Source organism: Lonchura striata, chromosome 1 (assembly GCF_050655825.1).
Source record: "Lonchura striata isolate lonStrDom1 chromosome 1, ASM5065582v1, whole genome shotgun sequence".
Taxonomy (NCBI): domain Eukaryota; kingdom Metazoa; phylum Chordata; class Aves; order Passeriformes; family Estrildidae; genus Lonchura; species Lonchura striata.
Genome location: NC_140703.1, coordinates 92,129,709 through 92,142,038, shown reverse-complemented (window position 1 = coordinate 92,142,038; position 12,330 = coordinate 92,129,709). Strand labels below are relative to the sequence as shown.

Below are 12,330 nucleotides of genomic sequence, written 5' to 3'. Positions count from 1 at the left end.
AGCTGACTCAATTAAAAAAGCACATATTCATCAAAAGCATCAGACCAGTTGAGGAACCTCAAATCTATCCTATTTCCTGCCGTCTCTTAATTCAATTGTGAGCTCAGAATTTTTTCACCCCAGTCCCTGCATCAACAAAAAAGTCTCCCAAATGATAACTATGGAGATTATAAAGGAAATACGCTTCTCCTACATCCAAGATCCTAAAAAAACCACCTGTCTTTCACCACAATTTTCATAACCAGATGAATTAATTCTCAAACGACCAAAAAGGAAAACCCTCTCTGGCAGGACAGCATTCTAGCGTACAAAATACTCATTAGATGAAGAGTATTGCTGAGGGAATCACAGAATCATCAAGGTTAGAAGAAACCTTCAAGATTATCCACCCAGCACCACCAAAATAACCCCTAAACCATATTCCCAAGTGACACATTCAGATGCCTCTTGAATACTTCCAGAGATGATGACTCCATTCACTCCAAAGCCTAACCAGTCTTTCAGTGATTTTTTTTTTCTAATATCTAATCTGAACTTCTCCTAGTGCAACTTAAGGCAATTTCCTTTCATCTCTTCACCTGAGAAAGGAAGAATTTAAACTTCTATTTTGTATAAAATCAAACTAACAAAAAGCCAAAACACATGAAGGAAGCTGGAAAAAATGGAACACCACCTGGAATTTTTAAGCCTCATTTGATGAAGAACAAAGAACTACAAAGAACTGAAGAACACCAGCCATTGGCAACATCCCCTCTTCTCCTCGGTACGGTACTCGTTTTATTGTCACCTCTGTACACCCTGAATTCTCCTCCCATGTTCACTGGCCAGAGACTGTTGCCCCTGTCTCTGTTTTCTAAGCAGCCTGTGTGAAGATTGGTCAAAGCAGGCTGAGTCTTGGGAGTGTAAATTCAAAGCACAACAACAAAGCACAAGCCCAGCAACTCCTTTCTTGCTGTAGCAATGAGGAAGGTGCTCATCAGCAACAGCTGATCAAGTCACTGGTGCAGCACAGGTTTCTGAGCTCAGAGAACGGGGTACAAAGACAAAGTTCAGTGTGGTCTCCAAATCTTATTATTGACTGCACTTGAAAACCAACCTACAATGCTGTCAGGGCAAATTCTCCCTAAATACGCCCCTCATATTTTTAAGATGAGGCTATCACATAAGCTCTACTCCCACAGGAAACTGAGCTTCCAAAATGTTCCTCTCTCATCTTCTGCCCAGCCCTGTGCTGCCTTTCAGTATGATTCTACTTGGTACAGTCATTCTATCATGAGCTACACCAGGCATCCCCCTCTCCCAGGGTCCCTGACCACTAGCACCACCAGTGACTCATGAAGCTCTTAATCACTCATGTTGAAGGAGTTCATCTTCTGGGTCCTTCTCTGAGCTCCTCACACAGACAAAAAGGTGACAATGCTCATCCTGAAAGGTGGGTTCTGCAATATAGACTAGAAAGGATGTGCTAATTTGGGAGGTTAAAAATTCAACAAGCAGGAGTGACGGCACAGGCAGGTGCCCTAGCCCACTGAAAAGCGAGAATTCATGTGAAGAACGAGGACAGGAGAACAAGAGCTCAGGTCCTGGACAGACTGCTCCTGCACACTACTGACTGCTGGATGTCTTCAAATGTGGCAAAGCACTACAGGAAGGACACGATGACACAGATCCTTTGCTGGATCTTCTGTTACCACTACCAACAAAGCACTTTGCTTCTGGTATTCCTATTTTTTGTATCTTTTTAAAGGTCGGTGAAACAACTGGGAGAGGAGATGCATTAAAAGCACAACAAACTCCCCCCAGTCCTCCAGATAATCACAGTGCTTGAAGCACCAAACCTATTTCCTGCTCTCATTTATGGGGGTAGACAGGGCTTGTCTCTCTTCTCTACACACTGCACAAGGCATCAAATTAAATGCTGTATCTTGTTGTTTTGTGGTTTTTTAATACAACAGGTAAAACCAATTCTTAGCAACAGTGATTTCAGCAGTATGAAATTCATATAAAATGAACATTACAAGTGGAGAAACTGGAAAGCAAACTGGCAAAAGAAAGAAAGAAAGAAACTGACTCTTGAACACCTCTGTACTTCTTGTAGTGTGCTGCTAACAAGACAAAGGGAGGAAAACACCAACCTTCCCTTTAGCTACTTGCTTCCTGATTTTAGAAGCTAGGTATGAAGGGGAGATGGCCATTTAATCCTGGACATTAAGTTCTTGTTTTTTAGGAAGCAGAAAATTACATGTCCCTGGCTGAACAATATCATTACAGATGATGAAACCTCCACAGTCCCTTCTTTAAAATGTGCTGAATTATTTTTAACAGTAGCAACCATCATAGAAGTTTACACTCAGACAGAAGTGAGACTAACTGCACATAAAAGAAGTCCTGTGTTTATCAAAAGAACAGATAAAACTCTAGGAAAAAATGGATTTTCTCTTCTGCAATATAGATCAAAGGTAACATGCTTTTCTTTTATAAAAAATTTACTAATTTTTAAAAAGGTGTAATTGGTTCAGATTTTACATTGCTGCATGACTGTGAAATATAATAGTCAGATGTTCCCCACTAAGATCTAACACTATGATTACCTACACAGCAGAAGAGAATAAGTAAAAAATTTCATCTCATGGTTGTCAGCTACTATTTTACTGTATTTTATGACGTGTGTGTATGACTCTATTTTCCCAGGAGGGTTTATGATTTGTTTTAGAAAGAGCATATGCAAAAGAATGAGGCTCTCCACACAAAAGCTCTTGGCTGAAATGCAAGATGCTCTGGACTGAACACAAAGATGTCCTCGCCTGCCTCTTCCACAGCGTTGCACCCTCCCTGCACAGAGCTGGGCAAGCAGCAGGAGCCCCGGCACGGATGCATCGTGCCCACTCAACATGCTACAGATCCCACTTCTGTCAGGAAAGTCTGTGCTATTTCTGTGCCTCATCTCATGACATTTTTTTAGCATGCAATTACAAGGAGGCTCAGCAATGAGCATCAGAAGAGCCCGTCACAACTTGTCCCAGCATCCTCGAGGAACGAGCGCCTTGCAGCACATCGGGACCCATTCCACTTCCTCCTCTCCAGCCAACCCCTTGCTGGACATCCCTTCTCCCTCACACAACAAGCACAGGGCTGTGGTTTTGGGGTGCAACAGGAGGCTGTGTGTGTGCACTCTTATGATCCCTCGAGGACATGTACTCTGCAACAGGGGCTCCCCACAAGCACGTGGCCGGAGATGTGGCCGGACCAGCCACTGAACTGTGACACAACACACGCCTGTGTCTGACAGTAATGCACAGTTTATTACATATGGACACAAGAATGCATGGAACAGGCCAACCTGACAAGAAAATATACATTCAGGGAGATAGATATACAGATAGATATAAATATATATAGTATACATACCTATATTTGAGTGTTTACAGACAACTAAATGTAAGTTGAAGTCAATCAAAACAAAATCTTCCTTCTACTTCCTTCTAATTCCTTCTACTTCACAGCATTAAAATAATTACAAATTCATAAATTATTCCTGTTATTGGAAATGAAAATATATTGATTTGTTTATAAGAACAACAATATTGTAAACCTGGTACAAGCTGAAATAAAAGCATTTCAAAACACATATGAAGGCAGCCAGTAAAGAGACAGCCTACTAAATGCTGTTAAAGCTGTTTCAAAATTAATTTAGAAATTAAAAAGTAAATTTATAAAATCATGTCTTTTTATAGTAAGTCACAGAGGAGTTTTTTATTGGAATTGGCCTGAAAGTAATCCACAAATAAACATGTTCAATAATATTTACTGAAATGATCATTTAGGAAAGTAAATACGATAGTGCCTGTGTTTGGCTGACTCCTTAGCTGTTGCAGGGAAGGCAATCAAGAGGCAGCACATCAAACACAGCAGTGCCCCCTTCATTTGGTTAGGGCTGTAATATCTTAACCCAAAGGTCCATCTAGTACTGCACAGTCAACATTTTAAATCTCTTTTCCCTCTATGCTTCTTGCACCTAAACCCACTTCAGAGATACAACTGCAGCAATTAATTGAACCTTCGTCCAGAAGGGGAAAGACTGTAACAGCTTAATGAGACAGTAATACATATTAAAATCAATATTATTCAGATTATGCATCTATTCTAGTCCTCCCTCTGAAAATAACCGAGACTGTAGGAGAAATGATCATTAGCATTTTGATAAAAATCTGGCCAGCCTTCTGTTAAAATACTTTCTCTTTAAAGTAAAACTGGGATTTGTTATCTTATACAAGCAGACCACTCTAAAATTAGCAATGGCAAATTCATATTCGTTTGCATCAGATTTTAAAAAAACTTGGAAAAAAATTAATGCTAACTTGCCTGAATAATCAGACTCTTGTGCTTGTTGCTGTAGCAGTGGAAAGACACTCTAAGCATTGCTTCTTAGTCAATCTCTTCTCATAAATACCATTTTTGTGCACAGAAAGGCACTCCTTAACCATATACAGCATTAGTTTCACTTGTCTGATAAATCATATTCCTGTTGACAGCCAACATGAGGGACGAATTCCTCCCTACCACAAATCCTTTAGGTATCTAAGAAAAAAAAAAGGAGGCTGAATACTACAAAGCAGGAAAGGGTTTTGCACCTTTGTCCCATTGCCACTGCAAGTGGACAAAAATTCCTCAGCATTCCTGAGTCAAATTATATTATGCAAACACCATGGTGAAAGAAAACAGTTCCATCTCTCCCTTTTTTAAATTAGCAAATCCCGCAGCCTTCCTTCTTCTCCTGGCACCCAGTGCTGTGAACCAGACAGCTAAAGCCCTCTTGTTTCCAAAATGAGACAAGATGGAGACCTGCTGCAGAAATAGCTTTAAATTGTTCAGGAGGATCTGTGTCCCTCGGAAACCCCTGCCCTCGGTCAACCACATGCAAACAGACCAGTCACACCAAAAGTCCCAACCACTCCGACAGGACAAGAAGCCAAACTTCAGCAGGGGCCAACCCATGCTTTGAAAGTGCCAGAAACCAGTTGTAAGACAAAGCCAAGCAAGTTTTTCACTGTTTAACCCCTCAATAGCTGGCCTGCAGATGTGAGAGACTGAGCCCAGTGCCAGGTGACGAGTCCTTCCACTGGCACCCGAAGAGCTCCATCAGCTTCTTTGGGCAGATATTCAGCTGCCCATCACCTCAGTTCACAGGTCACCCCAGCTGATAGCAATCACTGAGCAGCAAGTTCTGTGGAACCAATGGAACTTATGCTCAAAAGACTGGTCAGAAAGTGCTCTTGATTCCAGATGTTTTACATTTTTCTCTCTGCTTTTGAAAACAAAATGTCTTTTTAATACCAAAAGTAATACTCTCTCCTTCTGTTCTTCCCCTAAGAGCCATCTCATGTACATGCATCATTAAATTAATGTTTGTTCTGTCTAACGGAATAAAACCATTCAAATTACATACAAAGACAATTAGATTAAATTATTAGGTGCATGCTCTGGGTTTTTCTTTTTAAAGCTATTCAAACACTTTTAAAGGTTTTTCAGCAATCCTCTAGCAACATAAGCAAAACTTCCCACAAAGAGGAGGTAACAAGTTTAACATTACTGCTGAGGAAGACGGTAATGGAGCCAAGTGAGTAAAACTAGTACATCAGCAACCCCCCACCACCCCATACAGCCAGGAAAAGGCATGGCTCAAGCTGCCAGAGGAATCCAAATTAGCAAAAGAAAGAGGATATGGGGCTGGTATATGGGGAGAACCTGTTCCCAGGCCCATCTGCATCATGCACAGAAACAAATTTTTCTCATTTTTTAATTATCTCTATCTTTTTTTTTTTTTCTTTTTTTGTGGTGCAAAATGGTCAGACCAGTAACTTTCCAGCCAAAGCACCAGGCTGCTCCAAGCAAGAGGCTTCTGTCATTAGGAGCAGCTTGTTTTGGTGCAAGACTAGGGATAAATAGGTAGCTTTCAGCTGGCACTGTATTTTCCCCATCACTCCCTCCCCAGCTGCAGAAGCACAGCTGCTGTGGGAGCTGGGCAATGCCAAGGTCATGCAACTTTCTCAGATCCTGTAGTTTATCCTTGTCCAGGCGCTCATGTCCTATTAGAACTAATCCTGGGTTCTTCTCATGACAGCTCATGGCAGATTGGGAAAACCTGCTGTAAAATATCAGATTTTAAAAGGACTGCATTGAACATGTTTACAAAAATTTAGCTTGATATGTGATGAGTGAATGCAGGAAAGCTGAAACTGTGTTCACCCCCACTAGTTTTGGTCTGTAGAAGTCCCTCAACACTGAATGAGTCCAGTGCTCTAGAGGTCATCAATTACAATGTTGCAATGCTTAAAGACATTAACCAGAGTGAAATATTAGTTATTATGCCTCCTGAAGCTTAAGGAAAGGCTTCTAAGAAAGAATGATCTACAGATTTGAAAAAAAGTGTCATCTCACAACTGAAGATATTTCAGGTGGGTCACTGAAGGACAAGAGTAAACGATGGCTTTTAGCTGAAATTTAAGCACTGTTTTTTAAGAGAAACAACATGAAATATTGGACAGAATAGTGAAATTAGAGGGGACCATATAAAGTCAACAGTGAAAAACTCAAGAACTACCCAGCCTTTTCAAGATGAAATTCTAATGGGAGTACTAAACCAAAATTATGAGACAGAAGAAAAAAAATAAGAAAATACCTTCTCAGAGAAAGAAACCCTCCATGGCATAAATAAATTGCTGTAGCACTTTATGTGGCAACTTATTGATCGTGTGGACACAGCTTCATCTAGAAGGAGCCTTGTGTAGCGTCCCCCTGACCTGCAGGTACAGGCAACCAGCATCACCAGCCAGTGCCTGCAGCCTGTCTGACCTGTTGGGCACCCAGCCAGAAGCAGGAGTCTGCCTGAACATGAAGTGATAAGATTAGAAACAAGGAATACAGTGTACTATTACAGTCCATGTGCAGCATACGTCGCTGCATCCCTGCGCCGACGCTCCCCGCAAACCAAGCGCAGCATCTCTGCCAAACCCCACACAACAGCCGAAAACAGCCAGCAAAGCTTCAGTGTATACAGCCAGCACTTTTCAATTTTCCCAAAACCTAGCTCCTCTAGTAATAATTCTGTGTTAATAGGGCAGCTTCCTTTGGAAGATTAAGAAGCACATGAGAGTGGGCTAGTGCTACTGGGGCAGGTTTCCAGCTGGGAAATGTGAAAGCCCAGAAAGGTCATGCAGCTTGATAGACACAAATGACCATGTTCTACAAATGCCTTGAAACCACAACAGAGCTTTAGGGCAGCTGGGCAAAAATTGCCAGGGTTGAAATGTGCAGATCTTTAGGGTTGAGCTGAGCAAGCCTATCCATCTGTCTTTGAGTAACCAGCTACCAAACACAGAACCGTGTCATATGCTAAACGTTACCAGCATCCATCATGAATCATTCAGAAGGATGACGTGCAGGGATTAAACTTAGCATTCACATTTGACATCAAGAGGAGTCCTACAGAGGCATGTCACACTGACATGTGATAGGGAGGGTTTGGGGCTAATGACACAAAGCCTTCTCCACTGTCCCACAACTTTTTTAGGTGTGACTGAGCCACTGAGCCAATTCAGAAGAAAAAGTCCACTGTCAGCACTGGCACCCTTTGGTCGCATTAGGTCCATCACACATTTTTCTAGTTTGCAAGTAAAATAACATCATCACACAGAAAAAATAATGAGTAAAAATACTCTGTTTCTGGAAAACATAACAGATGTAAAGATGACACCTGCAAATGGCACATTTTCTGGAAAGTCCAAGTGCTCAGTGAATGATGAATTTTTCTGACACAGCCCCTCAGCAATCTCTTCTCCTTTGCTCACTCATTTCTGTGGAAACAGCTTCAGCTGCTGGGGTTTTAAATACTTCTGGCTATATTTTTCACAATACCCTTTAGTATGGTAGTTAATCTCCTGTGTCAAAACACATTTTTAGCCATCTGCCAGACAAAAAGGAAATCCTCAAGATCAGAGCCTTTGACATGTGGAACATCACTCCTTTTTGGATGGCTTTATGACAAAGTTCAAGTGCTGATCAGTGAAACGACAGCATCAGAAGCAAATAAATCAAAGAGAATTAACAAAAGTAAGGTAAGTCCCTGGGTTTATGTACATGGCACACTGCTGAACAGCACTCCAGTCTGTGCAAGCCTGACCATTAAAAAGGCAAGCTGAAGACTACCCTCTCCCCAAGACAAAGCGTGTCCCCTACACAATCCTCTCCTGCTATAATATATATAAATGCATATAAACACCAGACTCCATCTGCTTCCTTTTGTGTAACCCAGGGTGGGATCTTCACCTGATAGACAACGTAACCAAAAAGGAAAGAAACAGGGGAGTGGAGAAATACTGTGAGGTCTGGTCCTTTAATCCACAGTATCCAGGCTAGGATGAGGAAGAACTCTTTAAAAAGTGACAGAATGTCCCTTTTGGAGAATTCCTACGGAATAGCTGAAAAGCTTATTTAGCAAATTAATGCTGTTCCCTTTGCCTACAAAACTTGCATGAAGCCAAGGGCTAGGAAATGGCAGCCTTCCTCCTGAAACAGAGAAATAGCTCTGCAAAGCTGACACACATGAGATGCATCCCATGCAACATGGGAGTGCAGCCCATCCGTCACTTTGCTCAGGCACGCTGACACATCATTTTCCTTATGTGCACATCTTACTCTTCACCAGTACCTACAACCTATCTGGTAAGACACCACATCCCTATCCATCACTTCAGCCATGTTCTCTCTTCTGGGAAAGAGGACATGTTTTGTTTTACTAGGTTGTTTCTTTTTCATGCAAATGTTGTTCTCAGTTTGAATTATGAGCAAATAAGCAATAAGACTTGCACCTGGAGTGGAGGATGCCTGGTTTGGGAGGAAATTACTAAAGACTTCATGCACTTAGCTGGCTATTAGATCTCAAGAACTCCTGAAGAAAATTTAAGTGATGAACTGCAATAATTGTTAAAAAAAGCCCCCAAATTCCACACTCAGTAAAGAAAGCAGATTTACCATAATGCCTCAACAATCTAAGGGAGCCATTTACTTTGACAGAACCTGAATTCCCCAAGCAATTCGTCAGTGGTAATGGAAACGGAGGAGCCAATAAATTATAACCTTGTGAGTAATGTGCCTACCATTATAAACCACTCTTAGCCTCCTGTCTATTCCCAGAGCGGGTGGGCACACAGTTGTTGGATTTCCTTTCCTTCATTCTTCCAGTGTGCTCTTTCAGCAGTAGTTCCCTTTTATAATACCATACTCTGCATTTAAACAGCTTTAATGTGAACATCTCAAAATATGCAATATCATTTAGAACAGGACTGTTGAATTTTTTTTGGTTTTGTTTTTTTTACAGGCTGAAGCAGAGGCATTGGGTTACACCATTATATACTGATATAATCACAAATATTGTTCAATCATGTATTTGTAGGTATGTGCCACTTCCACATCTCTCATACTGAAGATGTGTACCACATATCTCCAAACACCTACAGGATTTCAGGAACGTTTCTGAAGAATAGTCTTGGACAACTTTAGAAACAGCACCAGTGCCAGTTCACCCCCAGCTCAGCTCCTCTTACACTGGCTTTCAGCAGTCTGTACAGACCAAGTCTGCGACAAACTAAGGAAAAAGAAAGGCCAGAGACCTGATAAAGAAATACAAACCTCACAGAGATTTGCCCACGAGATAAACAACATGTGTTGATTTCAGAAAATAGCATCTATGCAAAGAAATTTCTCCGAAGTATAAGCTGCAGAAGCAAAATACAGGCATGATAGCAACAAAGAGGCTGACCCTGCACTGTCTTCTAAGGTTAATTAAAACTCTCACAGAAACAGATCCCTGGTGTGATTCTAACATATCGGTCCAAGGAACCGGGCAAGATTGAAGTCTGATAGAAGTGACTTTGGCTCTCTGCCATTACACTTCACAATCAGCAGTTTCCTTCCTAACCAAAAAGCCCGTAATGATATGTCCTATTTTATATACTGCATTATCTAAAATGAAAGGTAATAATTAGTAAAATAGTGTAATTTGCATTTAAGCCTCAGGCAGCAAATCTACAGCATTTCTGAAATATATGTATCACAAAGAATCACTTCTGCTTTTTTCAAGGCAGCTGAGCTGTCAAAGACCAATGCAAGAGAGAAAGGGGTGTAATTCTTCTCTTCCGTATCAGCCTCAAAAAGCTTGATTCTAGCCTGGATTGTACCATCTATTGTTTAGTACAGAGAGAGGTTCTGCGCTCTTGTCTCCAGGACTGCTCAGCAATCAGCTGTATCAGCAGCTCCAAGGAGGATTATTCTCCCCTGCTGTTTTTTTTAAAAGCAGATTAGTTCAGACTTTCTTTCACTGTAATGAACCTTGTAAGGATCAAGCACACTGCATTGATTTCCAGGATAAAATTGTGCCATCAGTCAAAAGGCCAAGCAAACACTTCCACAGACCCACTCTGTCCCAGCAGACCCACTGCCCCAGAATTACCCATTAACCCCAGCAAAGGGAAAAGGATCGCAGTTGTTAACTGTAATAGCCAAAACGTGATTCTCAAGTAATGTAATTTTGCTTTCTGTCAAATTCAGATGGGTAACAACCCTCACAGAAATGGACAACAGAATTGCCAACGCTCACCAAAGTGCTATGCAATCAAAGACAAAAAATTATAAAATGCAACGTGCTTTTATTTACTACATAATATCTGCAATAATGGCTAGGGAAGCAACCTTTTAAAAGCCTGACAATTTATGGTAAAATAATGAAAATTCAATTTCCCTAAAAATTTGCGAATAGCTTTCCCCATCAAGCATTTTATTACATATGCACACCACTGTAATATGCAAACTTGACTAGGACTTAAATATTTCATAACCAGAGATTGTCTTCTTGTTGGATGGTCACAAAAGCCTAGTGAGGGTGCAAGACCCTGCCCCTCCAACACAAACACTGCAGGTGTAATCAGCAGACCCTGCCTCCCACAGGAGACTGCCTGCCTGGACTTCAAACCAGACCATGAGATATTGCACCTTACCTAATGAATGCAAACTTCCCTTTCTATAATGGTGAAACTAAGAAGACAGAGGTTGTCTGCTGTGACAAAGCTGCAGCATTAAGCCTGGTTGAAAAACGAGGAAAAAAAGCAGAAGGCAGAATTCCATTGCTTTTCTTCTTTAAATTGGACAAGTCATTATTAAGTACCTGAGTCTCATTAAAGACTACAGCTCAATAATAAAGGATCTACCCTTCCAGAAATACTACCTAGCATATTTCAATTCCAACTCCTGGACAGAATTTTACAGAACAATGTGTGGCATTTGCCATCATTTCCTGTATGGAAAACTTCAAAACAGCCGTACGGGTTGATTCCCTTTTTTTCAGGAAAAAGAAAAATTAAATTAATTAATTGAAACATTTACTATAGCAATACCACTTCACAAGGAATCTCTACATTGACCTTTTAAAATCAAAAACCTGTACACTAAACTACAGCTCAAGTGCATTTCATTAAAAAGTCAAAGACAATTAAACATATGAAGCATATATATGACATTAAAAGTGAGATTAAGTTCACAGTTTTAAGACTGTCTCAATTCCCAAGTTTCCTGACGAGGTCCAACAGTAAATTTTCAGATCGCATGAAAGAGCAACACAGAAAAGTGGAAGGAACTGATCTTGTCCCATTCGAGCCAATGAAACCCTTGTCATGGACTTTAAAGGGCACAAGATGGGGCACTGGATTGAAGAGTTCAACAAATAAATGCACACGCTGCAGTACTCGCCTTCGATAAATCACACACCTTATACATAAAAATGAAATTACGTTCCCTTGAGAGGGGAAGCTTCAGCTTCAAACCCCGCTCCGTCCCTGTCAGGAGGGCTCTGTGGGGTGGTAGCAGCACCGGCGGCGCCCGGGAGAATTCCAGGGCTGGAGGAACACGCCGGGCTCGGACCGGCCGGGCGATGCGATCAGAGCCTCCCCCGGCAGGCAGCGGGAGGGTGGGAGCCGGCTCTGCCCGCACCTGACAGGCACCTGGCGCAGCCCGGCTAAGAGCGCTTTCGAGGCATTCTGTGGCTCACAACTCCACGTCCGGCTCTTCTACACCGGGGCAGCCCCGGGTCCCGCCGGTGCAGCAGCTGCCCCGCAGCCGGTATAAATCCACCCAAAGGGGGTGTCCCGGGGCGGTCCCGGCCGCTCCCGCCGCCCAGAGTACTTTGAGGGCATCCCCGTCCGAGCCTCCCGTCCTTAGACCGGGGGAGCTACGACAAGAGCGGGCCGCAAGTGCGGGGCAGGCTCACGGCGGTGCCCGCGG

At 42.1% G+C, this 12,330-nt stretch overlaps 2 protein-coding genes across 3 annotated transcripts in view; both read right to left on the bottom strand.

Annotated features, from left to right (window-relative positions):
- Positions 1-12,330, bottom strand: part of SH3RF3 (SH3 domain containing ring finger 3) — a 322,774-nt gene that overhangs the window by 309,860 nt on the left and 584 nt on the right. The gene's annotated exons all lie outside the window — the stretch shown is intronic.
- The window catches only part of LOC146768767 (uncharacterized), a 127,866-nt gene extending 115,536 nt beyond the window's left edge, over positions 1-12,330 (bottom strand). Inside the window, exon 1 of the mRNA XM_085558364.1 lies at positions 1-12,330. This exon is cut by the window's left edge and continues 110,897 nt beyond it. The gene's annotated coding sequence lies outside the window, so the exon portion shown is untranslated.